Genomic DNA, 23,653 nt, shown 5'->3' with positions numbered 1-23,653 from the left:
TCTTCTTCTTCCTAGAGCTTCTCTCTCTACAAGGCTAGGATATGACAAAATGATATGGGATTCTCAGCTAGTACCTGACTTAACCCTTTGCTGGGACACGTGGCATCGCCGGATTGGATCTCCTCAAAAAGGTGCCAGAATGAAAAGACAAGAGTATGACAAAGTGTGTATAACAAGTAAGGTGGCATGGGCACTCTGACAAGGCAATGATCTCGGATCAAGACATAGGCTTCGGCAAGAAGGTTTCAATGATCTTGGCTAAGAAGGATAACACTTGACCTAGCTGTGCCACACCTCGGCCTAGATATGCCACACCTCGGTCTAGGTCATACCAGTCTCGGAACAAGATCTCTAGGTGCAAGGATCAAAGATCTAGGACGCCTAGATGATTAACATCTCGGCCTAGATGATACACACCTCGGCCTAGGTGATGCATACCTCGGCCTAGGTGCCTAGGTGACGGTGGAGATCGACCAAGGTGGTCCTAGGTTTTGGCGCTCAATGGCCTAGGTGTAAGAGGTTCAAAGGTGTGACCTAGGCTTAACATGATAGCATCAAGACAAGACAAAGACCTTTACCTAGGCAAAACAAGTCTAAGTTTGCATGTACAAACTTAACAAGACAAAATCATATAAATGTTCATGAATATGACTAAGACAAGATGAGGGTTGTTATAAATTATTTAATAATTGTAGAGTATATTTAGGTGGTTCGCTAAAGAGATATTTTTGAATGACAACACGTGGCCAAGGTGGCACCGAAATGCCAGCCGAGGTGCCACGTGTCCTGGTTATGACGCCGAGATGATCTCGGCTAGGCCGAGGTTACCTGCAAAGATACCGGAATCCGAGATGAATAAATAAGGGATAAGAGTCTTAGAGTAGGAGAGAACTTCAGCCTGGATAAGGATAAAACTCTTAGGGAGTTTATCTTTATCTATTAGAGAGTCTAGGATGAGCATTGGGCCAGAGTCCAAGGGAAGCTAGGCTTCTACAGGGATTAGGTTAGTACTAACTATAAAAGTAAGGCACCCTCATGGGTTTAAGGTACGCTTTTTGTATTCTGACTAGTGAGTATAAGCACTATTTGCTATCTTTGAGAGATAATTGAGTATTGACTTGATCGTCGGAGTGCCCTTGGGTGGACGAACCACCGCCGGAGTCTCATCTTTCTGTGACAGGTCATTCGGGCGCAATCTATTCTGCCGGTGTTCTCTAGCTGAGTACCTGTTTGGCAGTGTGGTCAGAAAACAACGCACACAATTTGACGCCGTCTGTGGGAAAGAAAGGAGAATAGATGGCCAACGACGGACAAAAAGAGAAGATTGAGGACGACATCCCTACTGGAAGTGGTAAACACATTGACCCTAACGTAGAGGAAGATAACTGCAACGAAGAAATTCGGGATCAAAATCCTGGAAATAAAGACGTTGACCAGGAGAGAGGCGTACCAAAGAAGGCAGACTGAGGCGAGTATTATAATGAGGACGACTTCCAGGTATGGAAAGATAGATGCCTGTGGAGGGACGACGAGATGAAGGGAATGACAAACAAATTGGCGGACCTATAATCGGTCGTCAATTTCATGATGCAGAACAACGTCATGCAGCCACCGTTTCCGTTACAAGATACGCCGATTCCAGCGGCCAAGAAAGATGCCCAGAAAGGGGGACATAAAACAGTTCCTGCAGTTCCCCAGCACACCAGCACCAAGGAACACTCTCGTCGGTTTTCCAAGGAGGTTGGGCGAGGAGAGCCAATGAAGGGAGAGTCTCGGAAGATACATCGTACCAAAGAAGCTAACACCAAAGAACATCAGCATGTTCAAGGGAAGGAGCTCTGTTTCGACACGACTAATGGAGGGAGGTCCAAGAGGACTCATAACGACACCGGGAGTAGCGCACCAAAAAGGCTGAAATTCGTTGACAGCCGAGCTCCTGGATGGACCAAGGAGGATTGAAGAGATTACCTCCAGAGGAAGCGGCGAGACGTTGAGGTAACCTCTCCAGTCAAGCCGAGAACGCCGTTCTCGGTAGAATTAGACAAATTTGAGACCCGAAAAGGTTCCACATGCCGAGATTCCAGATATACGATGGGAAGTCTGACCCTAACTTTCACATCAGCTTGTACCTGAACTCAATGGCATTATACACCGGGAACGAGCTGTTACTCTACAAGGTGTTTCCCTCATCTTTTGGAGAAATCGCATCAGATTGGTTTCACAAGTTGCTGAAAGGAACTGTGAAAAGCTGGAAAGACCTGGCCGAGATGTTTGTGACCAGGTTTGTGACAGACAAACTACAGCCGTTGAGGGTGGACTCCTTGATGGCTCTGAGAATTGGCGAGGATGAAAGCCTTAGGGCCTATGCAAAAAGGTATTATGAGGTATTTAACCGAATACCAGGGTGCAACCAAAAGGTGGCGGTTGTGTCTTTCAAGAACGGCCTGAACGATGATTGTCTGTTTCGAAAATCACTGGCAAAAACACTGCCAAAAAGTATGAAGGAACTTATGACCAGGATGGAGAAATATGCGAGAGCCGAGGAGGACACGCCAGGGACAAAGACGTCAAAACAAGAGAAAATAAACAGCTCGCCAAAATGAGACCGAGGTAATAGGGGATACAATAAGCAAGAGACAGGACTGAGGGCTGCATAGACGGTCACAACCGTGTTTTGAATTCCAGTTTACAAAGTCTTGGAAAGAATCCAGAATCAGCCTTATTATAGAGCTCCAAAGAAGATTCCTGGTGAGTTTATGGGAAGAAGTCTGGGGAAGCACTGTGCCTACCACAACGAAGATAGGCATCTGACTCAAGGGTGCAGAGCCCTAAAGGCACATCTGGAAGACCTGGTACGACATGGTCATTTAAGGGACCTGGCAGATGAGGCGAGGAGCAAGTAAGACTGCCTTAGGCACCAGCAGCACCACCTCCTCTAGCACCACAACCGCAAGCAGGCGGACCTCGAGTGATTAATGTGATTCACTCAAAGGTCAACGAGAACGAGATATGTGGGGAAACTTAGAAGGTAAAACACTTACAACATGTGTATCAGGTCTGGCAGAAGAGACCTAGGGCAGACGAGTGCCAGGGACTGATGGTGTCCTTTACTGAAGACAACCTAGAGATGGTGCAATATCCACACAACGATGCCTCGGTAATATCCCTCCAGGTTAGAGAGTGCCAGGTGAAGCGAATTTTAGTCGACTAGGGCAGCTCTTGCGACATCATGTATGTCAGGTGTTACAAGGAGCTTGGCCTTCACTAAGATGATTTGGAACAATCTAATGGTCCAATGGTTAGGTTCAACGGAGTGCCGACGTGGCCCTTGGGAGTAATAAGTTTGGAGGTGCAGGCTGGTACCAAGAAGGTAAAAACGGAGTTCACAATAATTGACACCCCCTCCCCTTACAATGCTATCCTGGAAAGGCCATGGCTGCATGCAATGGGGCCTGTTCCCTCAACATTGCACCAGTTGTTGTGGTTCTCAACAGAACATGGAATTGAGGAGGTGAGAGGAAATCAGGTGCAGGCAAAGAATTGCTCCATGGCAGTAATGAAATCCACCTGCAACATATGAGAAGCAGAAATAGTAGAGATTGAGGATGAGGACGTGGAGGTCCTTGAGGACCTCGGCAAAGAACCAACCGAGAAAAGTGAGGAAACCCTGAAGAAGATCCTAGTCCAACAAGGGGATGAAGAACGCTTCTTCCTTCTCGGTTCAGGCTTGGCCGAGGAAGAGAAAAAAGAGTTAGAGGCGTTCTTAAGAGCAAACATTGAGGTGTTTGCTTGGACACCATACGAGATGCCTAGTATTGACCCCAAAGTCACTTGCCATAGACTAAATGTGGACAGGTCGGCCAAACCTGTCATCCAGCGAGCAAGGAGGCCTACGTTAATGCATGTTGAGGCAGTAGAAGAGGAAGTGGATAAACTTCTTGAGGCCAGAGCCATTCGAGAGATAAACTACCCAACATGGTTATCAAATACGGTTGTTGTGAAGACAAGGAATGGGAAGTGGAGGGTCTGTGTGGACTTCACCAGCCTGAACAAGGCTTGTCCCAAAGATAGTTTTCCACTCCCTAAAATTGACCAATGGGTGGATGCCACTTCAGGACATGGAAGGATGAGCTTCCTGAATGCTTACAGGGGGTACCATCAAATAGCTATGTACTCTCCAGATGAGGAGAAGACTGCATTTATCACCCCAAAAGGGCTGTATTGCTTCAGAGTGATGCCTTTCAGGTTGAAAAATGCAGAAGCAACTTATCAGAGATTGGTGACTAAGATGTTCATACATCTAATAGGCAAAACAGTGGAGGTATACATTGATGACATGGTTGTGAAGACCAAGGAACCTGAAGTTCATCTGGCCGACCTGAAAGCAATCTTCGATATCCTGAGGACATTTTGGCTTCGACTCAATGCGTCGAAGTGCACATTTGGAGTTGGGTCAGGAAAGTTCCTGGGATACTTAGTCACCAGAAAGCGCATTGAGGCAAGCCCAGATTAGATCAAGGCCATCTTGGAGTTGAAGAGCCCAACGTCGGCAAAACAAGTACAGATGTTGACTGAAAGGGCTGCAGCCTTAAATAGATTCATAAGCAGAAGTTCTAACAAATGCAAACCTTTCTTTAGTTTAGTGAAGAAAGCCACAGACTTCTTATGGACAGAAGAGTGCGAAGTCGCCTTGGCCGACTTGAAGAAATACTTGACCATCGCTCCAGTTCTCTCAAATCTAGTACCTGGAGAGGAGCTGTTCTTATACTTGGCAGTTTCAGAGCATAAAGTAAGTGCAGTGGTAATCAGAGAAGAAAATGGAGAACAAATGGCAGTTTACTACGTGAGTAAAACCCTAGCAGATACAGAGACCAGATATTTACCCTTGGAGAAGCTGACACTGGCTTTAGTAATGGCCTTCAAGAAGCTGAATCATTACTTTCAAGCCCACAAGATTGTGGTATTAACTGAGCATCCTTTGAAGTCCCTGTTGCAGCAAGGAGATTTGACAGGCAAGATAGCCAGATGGGCAGTGGTGTTAGGCCAATATGACCTAGAATTCAGACCTAGAACAGCAATCAAAGACCAAGTTTTGGCTGACTTCGTGGCCGAGTTCACACCAGGCGCCACTGTACATCGGGCTCCGTTGAGTGGGGGTATACAATGTCCAGGTGAACAAGGAGAAACCCAGTTGGGGATAGCAGAACAGAGGAAAGAAATGAAACTCCGGCCCTGCAGTATTTACATCGGCGACTCCTTCCGCCTGTTTGTTGATGGGAGTTCAAACCGACAGGGAGCGGGGGCAGGAGTAGTGCTAGTATCGCCAGATGGGCGGATGCTGGAACAATCCATTTGTTTGGAGTTTAAAGTCTCACACAACGAAGTAGAGTATGAAGCACTGATTGCAGGATTGGAGTTGACAGTTGTAATAACCCTCACCACTGATTACTGATTAAGCTACTGATTACTGCTAAATTGAGATTGATCATGAAAAGTAATTGAATCGACTGAAATACCGAACTGACTGATTGAATGTGCTAGTGTAAATGCATGTCTATCTGTTTGACTGTTTAATTATCTGTTTATGTTTTATGTTTAAACTACAAATTGAAGGCCTTATCGGCGGCCGAATCTGAAATTGATTGATGATTTATGATAATTAGAATTAATGTGATTTTATGGCATATTTAATCAAAATGTGATTTGGTATGTTTAAATTAGATTAAAATAAGCTAAAGTGCATAGTTGGCTCTAATTACCAAACTACCACTTAGTGGGCCAAGTCTTAAGCCTTTAGTTGATTCACATATGTGAGCCTTAACACATTTCATCAGCCATTTGAGAGACACAAAACCGACTGAGAGAGAGAGGTAGAGGAACTTGGCTTCATCTTGAATTTTACATGGAAATTTAAAGGAATTGAAAGATTGAGTGCATATTTGAGCTTGTATATCTTGCATCCAAGACTTAAGATAGAACATCCACCTTCTTAAACTTGTTTTTGAATTGATTCATGCATGGTTCTTGTGTCCCTAGTGATTTAAGCCTAGAATTGGTCCTTATATGTTGAATTGAAGCTCATTTCATGCATGCATGCTTCGATTGTTGAAATTTGAGTTGTTTTCATGGAAAATTGTTACTTGCATGTCCAAGGCCTAGCTAAGGTTCATGAATTCATCTTATTTTTGGAACAATTGGCTCATTAGAGCAATTATTTGAAGCTTGATAGTTGTTTAAAGGATTGCATGTTCAATTGAAGTTATGTTCTTGAAATTTGGTTTGAAATTGAGTTGAATTGATCTTCCTTTGGGACTTTGGTTTTACAATTGACCTTTGAAACATGTTGTTCTATGAGTTTACAAATGTTTTCCAGCAAATTAGCCCAAGAGGATCAAAATTCATGTTTTAAAAGTTGAATTTGAGCTTGAGGTTCAAATTTGGGAATTCCAAATTTTGAACTCACGCTCGAGCGGCGAAACTGGCGCTTGAGCGTGAAATTCGTGCTCCCAGCACTTTACACTGTTTTGAAGTCAGCTTGAGCGGGGTAATTTACGCTCGAGCGGGACCTTGTGTCTTACGCTCGAGCGGGTGTCGAGCGCCTAATCGAGCGTGAATTTCACCTATCCAGCACTTTTGACTGTTTTGCAGTACGCTCGAGCGGGTAAGTATCTTCACCTGTTGGGGGATCCATGACTTGTGCTTATATGTACCCTGCATGTGAAATTATTGTTGGGGATATGCATCTGTATATTGACTTACTGCCATTGAATATTGACCATTTTGATGTAATATTGGGGATGGACTGGTTACAAAAATATCATGCTACTATTGACTGTGTAACTAAACAAGTGATTTTTCGTCCACCTGGTTTACCCGGATTTGTGTTTAATGGGGTTGGAGCAGTACCTCCCCTGTATCTGATTTCATCCATGAAAGCCTGTAAATTGATTAAGAAGGGATGTAAAAGGTATCTGTGTTATGTATTGACTGTACCTACTGATGATAATGCTAATGTGAACAGTATTCCTATAGTCAGAGAATTCCCAGATGTTTTCCCAGATAGTCTACCAGGGGATTTGATTGATAGGGAGATTGAGTTCACTGTTGATGTAATTCTGGGTACACAGCCAGTATCTAAAGCTCCATACAGAATGGCACCTACTGAATTGAAAGAACTGAAAGTTCAGCTGCAAGAACTGTTAGACAAAAAGTTCATCAGGCCTAGTACTTCACCGTGGGGCGCACCTATCTTATTTGTGAAAAAGAAAGACGGCTCACTGAGACCCTGTATTGACTACCGTGAATTGAACAAGGTAACTGTGAAAAATAAATATCCATTGCCGCGTATTGATGACTTATTTGATCAATTACAGGGTGCTCAAGTTTTCTCTAAGATTGATCTCAGATCCGGATATCATCAGCTGAAAGTTAAACCAGAAGGCATTGATAAAACTGCTTTTCGAACGAGGTATGGACATTACGAATTTTTAGTTATGAACATGAACATCATCTGAGACTTGCCCTACAGACCCTAAGAGAACATAAACTTTTTGCTAAACTGTCTAAATGTGAATTTTGGCTTGATCATGTGATGTTTTTGGGACATGTTATTAGCAAGGATGGAATTTCAGTTGATCCACAGAAAGTTGAAGCAGTAGTGAATTGGCCTAGACCTACCAATGTTACGGAAGTCCGAAACTTTTTGGGATTAGCTGGATATTACAGAAGATTTGTCAAAGATTTCTCCAAAATTGCCTTACCGTTGACTCAATTGACTTAAAAGGGGATATCATTTGACTGGACTGACCAAAGGGAATCAGCATTCCAAGAGTTGAAGACTCGACTTGTGACTGCACCGGTTCTTACCATTTTTAGTGATGCTTCTCATAAGGGTTTGGGATGTGTTTTAATGCAGAATGGGAGAGTTATTGCCTATGCTTCCAGACAACTGAGACCGCATAAAAAGAACTACCCGACCCATGATCTAGAACTTGCTGCAGTAGTATTTGCATTGAAAATCTGGCGTCACTACCTTTATGGGGCGACATGTGAAGTATATACCGACCACAAGAGTTTGAAATATTTCTTCACACAGAAAGAATTGAATATGAGACAGTGGAGATGGCTAGAATTGATTAAAGACTATGACCTACAGATTTTGTAGCATCCGGGAAAAGCCAACACCGTTGCCGATGCATTGAGTCGGAAATCAATTGGGAACTTAGCTTGTTTACTCACTGGACAGAAAGAGTTGCTTTGTGACCTTGAGAAATCCGAAATTGAGATTGTTTTGTGAGAACAAGGCGAAACAATAGCTGCTATTTCTGCTTAACCGGCACTGATCGAAGAGATTAAAGAGAGGCAACAACAGGATGACTTCTTGAAGAAGATCATCGATGAACTATAACCCAAACCGAGGCCGGATTTCAAATTTGAGAATAATGTGTTGAAATTCCAAGGAAGATTATGTGTACCGAATGAGTCTGAACTGAAAAGAAGAGTTTTGCAAGAAGGCCATAATTCGAAACTGTCTATCCACCCAGGAAATACGAAAATGTATCAAGATTTGAAACTGAATTTCTAGTAGCCGGGAATGAAGAAAGAAATTGCTGATTTTGTATCAAAATGTCTTCATTGCCAACAAGTCAAAACCGAAAATCAACGACCCGCAGGCTTACTGTAGCCCTTACCTATACCGGAGTGGAAATGGGAACATATCACCATGGATTTCATTGTTGGTTTACCTCGCTCCAGTAAAGGTATGGACTCAATTTGGGTTATAGTTGATAGACTGACTAAATCTGCTCACTTCTTACCTGTCAAAACAATCTATAATGTGGACAAATTGGCTATACTCTATATTGATGAGATTGTTAGATTTCATGGAGTGCCTGTGTCCATTGTTTCTGATAGGGACTCGAAATTTACATCGAGATTCTGGCAAAGCCTACATACTGCATTGGGTACAGAACTGAGATTGAGTAGTGCATACCATCCTTAGACAGATGGTCAGTCAGAAAGGACCATCCAGACTCTAGAGGATTTATTGCGGATGTGTGTTCTTGATTTCCAGGGAAATTGGGAAAGTCATCTACCGTTAGCTGAATTCGCTTACAACAACAGTTATCACTCAAGTATTGGTATGGCGCCTTTCGAGGCATTGTATGGCAGAAAATGTCGATCTCCGATTTACTGGGAATAAGTTGGAGACGGGCCTTTGCTTGGGCCCGAGATTGTGTATGAAACAACTGAGAAAGTAAAACTGATACAACAGAGACTGAAAACTGCATAGAGCCGACAGAAAAGTTATGCAGATGTCTGAAGGCGAGATAGAGAGTATGAAGTAGGTGATCACGTTTTTGTGAAAGTGACACTGATGAAAGGCCAGACTCGTTTTGGAGTTAAGGGCAAACTGGCGCCGAGATATGTCGGACCGTATGAGATTATTGAGAAAATCAATTCGGTGGCGTATCAAGTAGCGCTTCCTCTTGAAATGGAGCATATGCATAACGTCTTCCACATTTCTATGTTGAGGGACTACCTCCGGGATCCTTTTCATGTGATAGAGCCGACTCGTGTAGTGCTGAGTGATGACTACACTTACGAGGAACGACCTGTTTAGATTGTAAACAGACGGATCAAAAAGTTGAGAAACAAAGAGATTCCGTTAGTGAAAGTTGACTGGCAAAACCATGGTGGCGTGTATGCCACTTGGGAAAGGGAAAACGACATGGCCAAGAGATATCCTGAACTGTTCCCACTGAATCCTGTTTTCTTCCAGAATGAAGGTAACTCGAGTTTAGAGGACTAAACTCTTTTTAAGGAAGGGAGACTGTAATAACCCTTACCACTGATTACTGATTAAGCTACTGATTACTGCTAAACTGAGATTGATTATGAAAAGTAATTGAATCGACTGAAATGCTGAACTGACTGATTGAATGTGCTAGTGTAAATGCATGTCTATCTGTTTGACTGTTTAATTATATGTTCATGTTTTATGTTTAAACTACAAATTGAAAGCCTTATCGGTGGCCGAATCTGAAATTGATTGATGATTTATGATAATTAGAATTAATGTGATTTTATGGCATATTTAATCAAAATGTGATTTAGTATGTTTAAATTAGATTAAAATAAGCTAAAGTGCATAGTTGGCTCTAATTGCCAAACTACCACTTAGTGGGCCAAGTCTTAAGCCTTTAGTTGATTCACCTATGTGAGCCTTAACACATTTCATCAGCCATTTGAGGGACACAAAACCAACTAAGAGAGAGAGGTAGAGGAACTTGGCTTCATCTTGAATTTTGCTTGGAAATTTGAAGGAATTGAAAGATTGAGTGCATATTTGAGCTTGTATATCTTGCATCCAAGACTTAAGGTAGAACATTCACCTTCTTAAACTCTTTTTTGAATTGATTCATGCATGGTTCTTGTGTCCCTAGTGATTTAAGCCTAGAATTGGTCCTTATATGTTGAATTGAAGCTCATTTCATGCATGCATGCTTCGATTGTTGAAATTTGAGTTGTTTTCATGGAAAATTGTTACTTGCATGTCCAAGGTTTAGCTAAGGTTCATGAATTCATCTTGTTTTTGGAACAATTGGCTCATTAGAGCAATTATTTGAAGCTTGATAGTTGTTTAAAGTCTTGCATGTTCAATTGAAGTTATGTTCTTGAAATTTGGTTTGAAACTGAGTTGAATTGATCTTCCTTTGGGACTTTGGTTTTACAATTGACCTTTGAAACATGTTGTTCTATGAGTTTACAAATGTTTTCCAGCAAATTAGCCCAAGAGGATCAAAATTCATGTTTTAAAAGTTGAATTTGAGCTTGAGGTTCAAATTTGGGAATTCCAGATTTTGAACTCACGCTCGAGCGGCGAGACTGGCGCTCGAGCGTGAAATTCGTGCTCCCAGCACTTTACACTGTTTTGAAGTCAGCTCGAGCGGGGTAATTTACGCTCGAGTGGGACATTGTGTCTTACGCTCGAGCGGGTGTTGAGCGCCCAATCGAGTGTGAATTTCACCTATCCAGCACTTTTGACTGTTTTGCAGTACGCTCGAGTGGGTAAGTATACGCTCGAGTGGAAACCTTTGTCTGCATGTCCGCTCGAGCGGAGTAACCTACGCTCGAGCAGGACCCCTGTTTTCTGAAAATTCTGAAAATGCTTTTAAAGTGCATCTTTGCATCCTCATTTCATCCTAGGGATTCTTAGGCCTAGTTTAAGGCATCTTAACGAGGATATAGATGTAGAACCACACCGAGTCTAAGTAGGGACTAAGTCTTTGTTTTCCGAATGTGAACTTAGTGTGTGTTCATCCTATAAACTGTGTAGGGTTGGCATCTGAGGACACGCTCTAGCTTAACTGTAGCCCAGAACTCTATGAGTAATAACTGTGTAAAGATATGTTCAAATATGATTATCTTTTGAACAATTGAACTGTACTGCTTTCTGAAATGATACTGTTACTGAATGAATTATGTCCTAATTGTGAACTGTATTGTGGCATCCTTAGCAACTACCGTTACTGTTACTGTTACTGCTACTGTTACAGAGATCTCTGTCGGTTCCCATGTTAGAACCACTACTGTTTACTGATATGATGGCCATCAACTGACTGTTCGGTCTGATAAGACCTACTGTACTGTTTTGCTACTGGATGTACCACATATGACTGTAATGACTGAATAACTGATATACTAATTGAAATGATTGTTTTCAGTATGTAAGGACATTCATTCTTAACCACTTTATGCATTATGTTATTCACTGGGCTTTAGCTCACTGCTCATATATATATATATATATGTAGGTGTACAGGCACTGGACCGTTGCTAGAAGCGTCGGGGTAAACTCCAGTTTTGTCAAGCCAACCTATGTGCCTCACTGCGAGGTTCCGAGCCTGCCAAGCTATGGCTTAGGGGTGTTTTAATTTCCCCCGTCTGTCTCTGTATCTGTTTTGTAATGTTGTATAGACTGATAACACTGTACTGTACTGTCTTAATAGGGATTAAGTCCCTGACCTGGATGATTGTAAATGTTGTGCAAACTGTTTTGCACTGATTGTATATATGTATGAAAAGTCTTTTTGCATACAGACTGTCACAGCTCATTGGACACTGTTTACTTACTGTTTTGGCTTCCGCCATGCCCCTATACTCTGTATTACTGTATTACTGTTAAGCAAACCTTCGGTAATCTCGGATTACTGGCCGGTTACGGTGCTAAACCCATAGAGGCGGGTTTGAGTCGTGACAACAGTAGTAATAGAAGCCGACGAGGTGATGGTCTTTTGTGACTCCCAACTTATCGTCAACCAGGCAACAAGTGAATATGCAACCCGAGATGAAAGAATGATGGCCTATGTAAAGGAGGTGGGCAGACTGATAGCATTATTCCAAAATTGCCGACTACAGCGAGTTAGCCGAGATGACAGTAGCCATGCTGATGCCTTGGCTAACCTGGCTAGTGCAATGAAACCAGGAGAAGTAAGGACAATAATGATTGACTACTTGTCAGGTCCAAGTGTGGAACCACTGAACACAGAGCATGAGGCAATGTGTGTGGAGATGGGACCAAGCTAGATGGATGCGATAATAGTATTCCTTGGAGATGGGAAACTGCCAGATGATCATAAAGAAGCACACAAGATTAGACAGAAGTCGGCAAGATTCAGTCTGACAGCAGAAGGACATTTTTACAGAAGATCTTTTGCTGGCCTCCTTTTGAGGTGTGTGCATCCTTCACAAGTTGAAAACTTCTTGTATGAAATACATGAAGGAGTATGTGGAAGCCACACTGGGGGCCGGTGTGGACGCGCCCTCGGTGCCTATGCTTTTCCACAGTTCGGACTCATTTGTCACAGTTCTTAATCTGATCCCACAATGTGCGATGTGAGATTGATAAATCACTAAAGAGTCCAAAACCGACAAATCGTTTTGGAAAACAGATTTTTGAGAAAGAAGTGCTAAATATGGACTGCTTTGCCAGATACAGAGTCACCACCTAAATATTTTATTTTGGGAGAATTTAAGAAACCCTGACTCGTGCCTAAGGCCACGTGTCCGTCATCACCAAAGTTGCCTCGGCTTGGGAACTTGGGTACGATTGGGGAAAGTTAGCTATGAGCACCCTCGCTCGCCCGATCAAAGATCGGCATTTACTAACCATGATATTGAGTTTTGAAAACATATGTGTTCTTATTCCGGTTGATTAGCTAATCTTACTATGTGATGCGCACAACACACAAGTATAGACTAGATCGCCTAATTTGGAACAAAACATCGCATATCCGTTTTGTCTTGGAAAATTGTTTGAAGTTTGCTACTCGTAAGTAGGCTAAAACACGTGTTTCGATGAATTATTCCAATTCAAACAACCCAACCTTCACCCACAGGCATTCAGGCAGTTATATCACATAAGCAAATAGCTTCATAGTAAGCATGCTGTCATGTTAACACTTACACACATGCAAGATGCTAAAACATAAATACTCACAGTGTACTCTGAGCCAAAACCAGGAACATGTTAGTAATCAAATGTATGATCCAAGTCCATGTTAAGATGGCTAATTCATCGCATACAAAATGCAACAAGAATAGGCTCGGCTAATCTAAGGATGGCATGTGAAATGCAACAACTCGATACACCTATTCAACTTGGAATCTGAAATACTATGTAGTTAGTATGATGCGCTGAGCCCGGTGCATGCAATACAGATGAATGATGCAAACATGCATAGCATAAGGATGCTAATTGAAACGTGCCCTAGAACTAACCATCATAAGCGGTTAAGTAAAAGGGGGAAAGAAATGGTAGTTGGAAGACATGCATCACATACACGCACGCTTATTACAAAATTGCCCTCTCTCGGAGGGTCCGAATGAATAATACAAATTAATTAACTAACAAGCTAATTAAATATTACAGTCCCTTAATTAATTAAACAAATTAATTAAATTACTGAAAGCAGTAAAATAGCCTCGGGAAGAGGGACGAAGGCATGCACGCTCAGCTCCGCTCGGAAATCCATTGCCATGTCACATGTTGCCTCTGTTTACACTGCTTTGCACCTCTGAGGACTGCACAAGTTTCCAAATTGCTTCTGAAATACTCCCTGAGAGTTGTGGGAGGCCACCGACCAAGAGGGAGCACCACCGGCCATGGAATTATGGTCATCGACAAAAAATTATATCACCGGCTGGGTATTGATAGTTGACCGGCACTGAAAGTTGCCGACCGGCCATTTCTTCCTGCAGAATACTGGTTTGCTGCAACAGAGGACAGACAAGGCATGGCGATGCATTTCAAAGCAATGTTTGCACCACCACCCTTGTTTGAGACTCAAAGGAGTATGGTTCTCGACCCTCGGGCCACTAATCACGCATTTCAAAGCATGATAGCCCAAGGTGCCAAGTGTGCAACTCAATATCAAATGAAATGCACAAAACACATAAAGGGCCCCAACCTCTATCATGATTGATCAAGAGGCAAGGAATGCACACACAATGCAATGCAACCTAGGCAAACAAGCAAGCAGGCAAATAACTCAAGTGCGCAACAAATCTAATGCAACATGAGCATGTTAATATGTAATATGCAATAGGCATACAACCTAAACATGTGGACATGTATAGCATGCAACAACATACAAAATGAAACAAGCATGCAACAACATGGTGAGATGGACTTACACTAACATGGGTAGCTCTCAAGCATGCCAAAATCAATGGCCAATATGATGCAACAAAAGCATGGAATAGATATGCAAACATGCATGCACAAAGGCATATCATCTAAGGCATAAAAGAGGCAACTCTTAAACACATTTAATAGAGACTAATATGGACAAATGATGAGCATGATAAGCTTTGAAATCATATTAAAAGTGGTGCCAAACCAATCAAACTACCCAAGTAAAGCATGCAAGGGAGTCCCAAAACTTGAGGCTAGTCGAGGGGTTCAAGCCATGACCATATCAACCAAGCCCCAAAGGGCCAAAAGGACTTAAAACAGTTCCAAGGCAGACCAAAACAAGGTTAGAGCATGCATGGAACAAGGCCAAAACATGCTAAGAAACGGGCCCAAAACAAAGGGTATTCAAAGCTACAAAAGGGAGCATTGCTCTACACCTATCACAACCAACCATGGCATGGATTATTCAATGCAAAACAGAATCATATCATGCCAAAATAAGCCCTAAAACCCACTTAGATGGCATCTAAATGGCCTACACATGATGGCATACACAATGGTCCAAACATGGAGCATAAAACAACAACTCTTTAAGGCATTAAAGGAGCATCAAATGTAAGTAAAACACATGTTACAACATGATACATGTTAAGGCCAAAACATGGGATTACAAGACAAGTGTATGGAGCATATATGGCATGTCTAAACCAACTTTGGACAGAGATAAATCATGGCAAAATAACACCAAATATCAAATGGGCAACATGAACTTAAACAAGGTGCTCACACATGAGGCAAATATGACAAGTATTGAAGACAACAATGAGAGGGGATGACCCTTTCCTTCTTAGGACCTTAGAACACTAAAGGGATTTCAGTGGTGAGAAAGCCAATACAAGGTGGTCCCGGAGCTCACAAAAAAGGCACAAAAATGAGGCCAAACAAGGCCTAAGAGGGGGTAAACAACCCCAAACACCAAAGTGATCTTAAACAACTATTTTAAACACTTAAAAATAGAACTTTTATCAGTTATAACTTAAGCTTAGAAATAGATTCAAGATAGGCTAAAAGCTTGTGCAAAAAAGGGGAATCTAAAGTAAGGAACTCACCCTTGTAGAACCTCTTCAAGAACCAAGCTCTTGCAGGTTTCTTTGATCAAAATCAGCTCAAAAACCTTAACAACAACCCTCTAATGCCTCAGCAACCCAAGGGTGGTGTAATGCTAGGTGTTTAAGTGCAAAAGTAAGACACAAACTCACTTTTGAGGCACAAAATGGGATCAAATAAGGGAATATAGATAGAAAGTTGTATCTCACTCTCTAACCCTAATTCTCTGAACCTGGAGGAGGGAGGAGAGGCTCCCCCTTTATAAAGGTTCAATTCTAAAGCTTCTAAGAGAAGCTAACCAAGAGGCAAATCCCTCCATACACGTGTATGGAGGGGGTGTAAAGTGGATGCCAGCTGTGACAGCTGGCATAAAATATCTACCAAAAGCAGATGGAAAGGGGTCGGCTGGAAAATATGGCTGATTGACCAACAAAAATGGCCGGCCGACCAAAAACATTGCTGACCGACCAAAATATTTGGTCGGTAGAAAGAAAACAGAGCCGGTGGCCTTACGCCAAGGTCGGTGAGGTGTGGGGATGGCCAACAAGCCATTCCCTGCCCTCAGAAGCAAAAACACAAGTGTTTGGTGTACAACCAAGCACAAAACAAACAAGTCGAGAGGTCTTGAGGCAAGGCGCGCGACCGGAACCTCCGAGAACTCAAGACAAACATGAACATGGATGATCACCTAGTGTTCAAACGGTGACGTCCAAGTCTTGAGGACGGTCAAGAATGAGGTGTTTACAGCAGGTCACTTGCTCATAGGGCCATTACTTAGGGGTACTGGTGGCCCTATATGCAGAAAGATACTGAAGCTTATGTCAGAAAGTGTGAGAAGTGTCAGAGGTTTGCACCTTTGATACACCAACCAGCAACAGATTTGAACCCAGTGTTCAGCCCTTGGCCATTTGCCCAATGGGGCATGGATCTTGTTGGACAACTACCTCAAGCGACTGGACAAAGAAAGTTCCTGCTAGTGGCAACAGATTACTTCACCAAGTGTGTTGAAGCTAAACCCCTTGCAAAGATTCAGGACATTAATGTAAAGAACTTCATATGAAAGAACATCATCACCAGGTTTGGGATCCCAAGGGCAATAATAGCATACAATGGTACGCAGTTTGACAGTAACCTAATCAAGAGCTTCTGTGTAAAGTACAAGATCAAGAATTATTACTCTACTCCAAGCTTCCCTCAGAGTAATAGTCAAGCAAAAGCAACTAATAAGGTTATCTTGGATGGGATCAAGAAGAGGCTGGAAGCAGCAAAGGGAAAATGGGTGGATGAGTTGCCCAATGTACTCTGGGCATATATGACTACGCCGAGAAGATCTACTGGGGAGTCCCCATTCGCTGTGGCTTATGGCACAGAAGTAGTTATTCCTCTGGAGGTTGGCATCCCAGGGATCAGAACCCAGGGAGTAGAGAATGAGACTAATGATGCATTTTTAGCCCGAGATCTGGACCTATTAGAAGAAAGAGGAGAGAAAGCAGCGATTTTGCTGGGGGCATACCAGCAGTAGCTTGCTAGGGCTTACAATAAAAAGATCAACCCACGAGAGTTTCAAGTTGGTGACCTCGTCTTGAGAAAGGTCGTCGGCAACAAGAAGGATCCCAGAGAGGGCAAGCTTGGCCCAAATTATGAGGGACCTTATAGAATCATCTTGGTCCTGGGCAATGAGGCATATCGGCTTGAAGATAGTGAAGGCAAAGAGTTGCCAAGGCCTAGGAATACTTGCAACCTGAAGTTTTTCTATCATTCGATTTCTTTTTGTTTTTTTTTAAGTTTTTTGTTATTAGCCGAAGTAATAATAAAATTTTAGCTTGATTTTTAATTTCAAACATGTGTAAAACGATTAACCAGTCCCTTGGCGATGTTTTTGATTGAAACATGATGAATAACTTAGACTTATTATATGGCAGAGTTGAATTATACTTGCATTAATACAGTTGAACTAAGTTGGCAATGTTTCTGATTGAAACATGACAAATAACTTAGACTTATTATATGACAGAGTTGAATTATACTTGCATATAATAGAGTTGAACTAAGGTGGCGATGTTTCTAAATGAAACATGACGAATAACTTAGACTCATTATATGACAGAGAAGAAATTATACTTGCATATGATGAAGTTGAACTAAGTTGGATTAACCTAGATTTGCCATATCGGCAAAGTCAAACATAGATTGAAATTAAGAGCATTTGAGTAAACAGAGGAATCCAGGTTGAGAATCTCGGCTAGTCTTTTTTTGAGTATAACTTCGGCAACAAGGTCATAGCCACATGCTTAATGAGAACCTAAGTGAAACTTAAGTTCACAATAGGGGGCATAGAGCTAGAGAATGATGCTTGGGAGTTAGAATTTACAAGCTAAAAGTTGGCTTAACACTTGTTGAAATTTTCAAGAAAAATTTACAAGTTGAAGTTAAATAGTGGTTATATTGTAAGAAGTATCTGCGTACTTGCCGAGATTACCAGGTTGCCAAAACTTGAAGTATGGAAGACTGAAGTCTTGATAGAAGACAATGAGAATGTGGCAAGTTTTAAATAAACATCTGTGAGAATATTTTTTACAAAATGTTTTCAAGTGTTAAGATAAGACCGAGATAAATAGTCAGCGGGTATATCCGAGGTATTTTACCCCAAGAAGATTGCACAGTTGAGAGGTACTCTGAAGACATGCAAATTATTCTAAGTATGGAATCATACAAGACAGTAAAGAAGACAAACATATAAACACTTAAAAGAATAAGTTGTACTTGCATTCAAAGAAGAAAAAGGGCACTTCGGCCTACAAAGGGATTACTTGTTTAGATTATAAAAGTGGCACATCAGCCAAAAATGAAAACTAAAAAACATTGTTCAGAAAAGTACTAAGTACAAAGAAAAAAGCTTGTAAATAGATTACTCGGCGTCGGTGGCAGGCTGTGTCTCGGCCTCAGAAGACAACTGGGAAATCTTCTCAGAAGCCTTCTTAGTCTCGAGCTTGGCGTCGATCTCTTGTAGAGTCTGATCGATGCTCTTCTCGGCGATTGGCGCCTCAGATGTTGTTTTCTGGGGGGAGGCACATTTTAAAACCTTGTCCTCCTCATCCTGAGTCAAGTCCAGGACTTGTTCATTCAGAGTTGGGGACTTGGTCCCAGCAGGAATTTCAACATCAGCCACCTCGGCCTCTTCGTCTTCGGCTTCCTCTCCTTCTTCTTCTTCTTTTTTTTCTTTTTTTTCTTCTTTTTTTTCCTCCCCAGTCTTAGCCTCGGATTGGCTTGAAACGGGAAGGAACGATAGCACAAGTCAGTCTACATCTCTAAGAGGAGAGTTCTTAAGGACAACCAACTCCTTCAGAACAGCCATCCAACCAAGGGTGTAACCCTTGTTGCATGTCTCTTTGACTTGTTTTTTGTAATCCTCGCGGACGTCGGCTGCCCCCTCGACATAGGCCTTTTCGTCCGCCGCTTTGATCTCGGCAGCTTTTGTGGCCAGGGCATCTCGGAGTTCGGCTTGGGCTTCGATCGTTTTTGCCTCGGCCCCTTTCTTTTCGGCCTTGAGGACCTCAGCGACAACCTCTGCAGCCCCGGCCCTTTCCTCGGCCTCATCTTGGGCTTGTTTGGCTGCCTTGGCCTGATTTATCAATGATTTCATCTTGACCTCGGCTTTATTTATGGACTTAAGCAAACCAGCAGCCTCCTTAGTCTTACGGACCAGCTCCTTCTTCATTTCCTCTGCTTGCATGGCAAAGGAGTGGGCATGCTAGATCACCTAAAAGAAATGCAGAGAACAAAGTTAGTATTTTCATTAAGTGTGAAAACAGAGAATACATAGAACCAAGTGTTAAGGATTTACCAATACAGAGTGCTACAGCATTAGAGCGAAATTCTCGTATTCGCTGACCTCAGTGTTGCGGTTGAGGTCGTTGGGAAGGAGTAAGGCAGTAGAGAGGGCAACGTTGACCTCGATGTTAGTGACGCTGTCACCGGCTCTAACTGGCTTGTTCTCAATTGTGATAGAGGGGCCCAGGGGTTATTAGACTTGAGAGAAACCGAGGTGGCTGCAGAGTCCGACCTCGGCTTCTTTGACTTAGTTGATTCGGAGGGGTCAGCCTCGACGGGCCTCTTCTTGGCGGCGGAGGAACTTTTTTCTACCTTAGCCATTTTTTAAATCGGCAAGGTGTCCTTAGAATCGATTTGAGTCACCGTTGCCTTTGCTTGGGCTTTCTTCAGTCTCTTTGGCTTCGGTTTGGGCTGGGATTGTGAAGGTGAAGATTGGTGTCATGACCCAAACCAGCCCCCGTGGGTTGAGGACATAACCGACCAGTAATCATGAGATTACCTACGGCCTCAAATCAAACCAAACGTATTTTAACAGAGTTAGAGGGGGGCCAAACGGAAGCAATTTAAAACTTTGTCCATAGAGCTGTGCTTACATGGCACATCATAACAAACCATACATATGCATATTAATAACTCACAACAAAATATGTACCACACCAGGTTCTGTACATATAGGATCATAATAGTCTAAGTCAACCCATCAAAACTATATACAACAGATGCAAAGTCTTCGCCAACATGATGGAATATAAATACATAACAAAAGGGCGAAGACGGGTCTCGTGCGTGAGACACAAGGGCTGACTCTCCAAAAACCTTGTTGTTCCACACATACTTCACTGGGGCTGGGTTTGGACTTCTCTTGGCTCACCTATAAACACATGAATGAGCGTGAGCGATAGCCCAGTGAATAATATCAAATACAAAAGTTATACAAACGATATGTAGAATAACATGCTTCAAACGGCCTTGGGCCCAATTCATATTTCTATTTAACATATATACACAATTTAGGTCAAGTGACTGTGGTTCCGAACAAACTGGCCTTTGGCCCATTTAAACTTTCATTTGTATCAAAATAGCCCTTGGCCCGGTTCCGAACAAACTGGCCTTTGGCCCATTTAAACTTTCATTTGTATCAAAACGGCCCTTGGCCCATTCAGATGACAAACTGACCTTTGGCCCATTCAAACTTTCATTTGTGTCAAAACGGCCTCCGGCCCATTCATTCGTGTCAAAACGACCTCCGGCCCATTCATTCGTATCAAAACAGCCTCCGGCCCATTCATTCATGCCAAAACGGCCTCTGGCCCATTCTTTCATGTCAAAACGGCTTCTGGCCCATTCATTTGATATAGCAAACATTGTCCACCAATTGAATCAATGAACTTATAAAACTTACATGGAAGTAAGCAATACAACAACATATTTCAAATATCTCTGTTAAGATATTACTCACAGTGATCGGTTGGTTGGTTTGCCCTGGAGCTCAACCCTACGCATTTCACGAACACAAAAGGATTACAAACAATTCAATCCGTTCTAAATTCACATTTTCCTCTTTAGGCTTCATTCTTATCTTTTTAACTCAATTACAATGCTCAATGCATGCCTAAGAGTACTTGGAAGTGAAAGAGAACAGAAAATGAAACACAGAATGTCTTTACAAAATTTCAGAGAACAGGGTCCCTGCTCGAGCGTGGACTTCCCCGCTCGAGCGGACCCTTGAGGCCTGCAAAAGTACTGGATGTGTCAAGTTTACGCTCGATCGCGAACTATGGCGCTCGAGCGGAAGGCCACACTACATGGCTTCTCGCTCGAGCGTGAAATTACCCCGCTCGAGCGGACACCATGTCTGCAAAAAGTGCTGGATGCATCAAAATTACGCTCGAGTGTGAAGTCTGGCGCTCGAGCTGAAGGTCTGTCTAAATAGTTCCTCGCTCGAGCGTGAACTTACCCGCTTGAGCGGACATCCAAGTCTGCAAAAATACTAGGAGCACGAATTTCACGCTCGAGCGGCGATTTACCCGTTCGAGCAGACATCAAAATTCTGGAAAACCCAGAACATGTACTTAAGCTTCAATTCGACATTCCATCCAACATTTGTTGCATGCAATAGCTCAAACTTCAAATATACTTGTACTAACATGGTATAAACCCCAAATTACAACCCAATGAAGCTCAATTTCACAAATAAATCACATGCATGTCCCAATCTTTCATCAAACTCATTCTAACATAACAAATTCATGCATTCAAGCTCATATTCTCATGAATTGTACATGCATGTGCTATATAACCCTTACTCTCAACTTTGATGATGAAGAGGTGATCAAAACATGAGCTTCAACTACAAACTTACATGGATCATACCCTTTGTGCTCAAACATGCAATATTCAAAGCAATTACACACATGCATGCATACATTGACCTTCAATTCAACATAATAACTCAATTTCATTTCAATTCTTACTCTTGATTACCCAACTAGCTTGTTTACACAAAATTACAAACTAGAATCCATGAATTACTCACCTAGGAGCTTTAATTCCCACAATTTATAGCAAATTCTTGAGTAATCTTCAAGGTTTCCAAGCTTTGAGATCAAACTTCAACTCTCTCTCTCTCTCTCTAGCCGACCCTCACTCTCCTTCCTTAGAGCAATTCGGCTCAAACAAACAAGAAAGAGGAATTGAGTATGTGTAATGCCCTTCTTTAAGTCCCACTAGTCACAATTATTTCTATATAAAATATTTAGGCACTAATTCATCAATTTAATCTAATCCGAATCAATTTTTAATTAAATTTCACCGTGGGCTCTAAAAATTATGCCAATCACAATGGCGCAATCAATTTCGATTTCTATGGCCGATGGGGCCTTCAATTAAATTTCCAAAGCAGATAATCAAACAGATGTTCCTACGGTGAATAGATAGAAATTCAAAATCACATATTTTTACATAATGGCACACAAAATCATATTAAACACATAATCATACACATATTAAGGACCAATTAACATATTACGGAACAGGGATATCACAGTCTTCCCCTCTTTAGGAAGTTTGGTCCTCCAAACTTATTTTACCTTCGTCGGGAAACAAATGTAGATAGCGTAGTCCCATTTCCTCCTCTTTTTCCCATGTAGCATCCGTCCCATAATGTTCTTTCCATTCCACTTTCACCATTGGGATGGACTTGCTTCTCAATTGTTTCACTTGCTGTTCAATAATTCGTTCCGGCCATTCGGCGTATTCCATATTTTCATCAATAGCTACCCGGTGATAATCAATCACATGAAACGGGTCTCGGAGGTAACCCCTCAACATCGACATATGAAACACGTTATGGATTTGTTCGAATCCCGGTGGCAAAGCAACTCTATAGACAACTGGGCCAAGCCTTTCCAGAATCTAAAACGGCCCAATGTAACGGGGAGACAACTTGCCCTTCTATCCAAATCTGACTTGGCCTTTCATCGGAGACACACAGATGAACACATGGTCACTAACCTCATACTCAAGAGGTCTTCTCCGAACATCTGCATAATTCTTTTGTCGGTCTTGTGCTGTTTTGAGCCTTTGCCGAATAATCTTGATTTTCTCAGAAGTGTCTTGCACAATTTCAGGCCCAGGTAAAGTTCTATCCTCGACTTCTGTCCAACAAATAGGTGATCTACACCTTTTACCATACAAAGCCTCGTATGGTGCTATACCGATGCTGGAGTGGAAGCTGTTATTGTATGCAAACTCTGTAAGTGGCAAATAATCTTCCCAACTCCCCTGAAAGTCCAAAGCACACATCCGAAGCATATCTTCCAAAGTCTGTATTGTTCGTTCTGATTGCCCATCGGTCTGTGGGTGGAATGCAGTACTGAATCTTAGTTCTGTCCCCATAGCTTCCTGCAAACTTTTCCACAATCTAGATACAAATTTCGGATCTCTATCCGACACAATAGATACCGGAACTCCGTGTAAACGAACAATCTCATCAACATAAATGGTAGCCAGTCTATA

This window comes from Camellia sinensis, chromosome 6, assembly GCF_055761805.1.
Source record: "Camellia sinensis isolate YWXY chromosome 6, ASM5576180v1, whole genome shotgun sequence".
Taxonomy (NCBI): Eukaryota; Viridiplantae; Streptophyta; class Magnoliopsida; order Ericales; family Theaceae; genus Camellia; species Camellia sinensis.
This window is presented reverse-complemented; position numbering follows the sequence as displayed.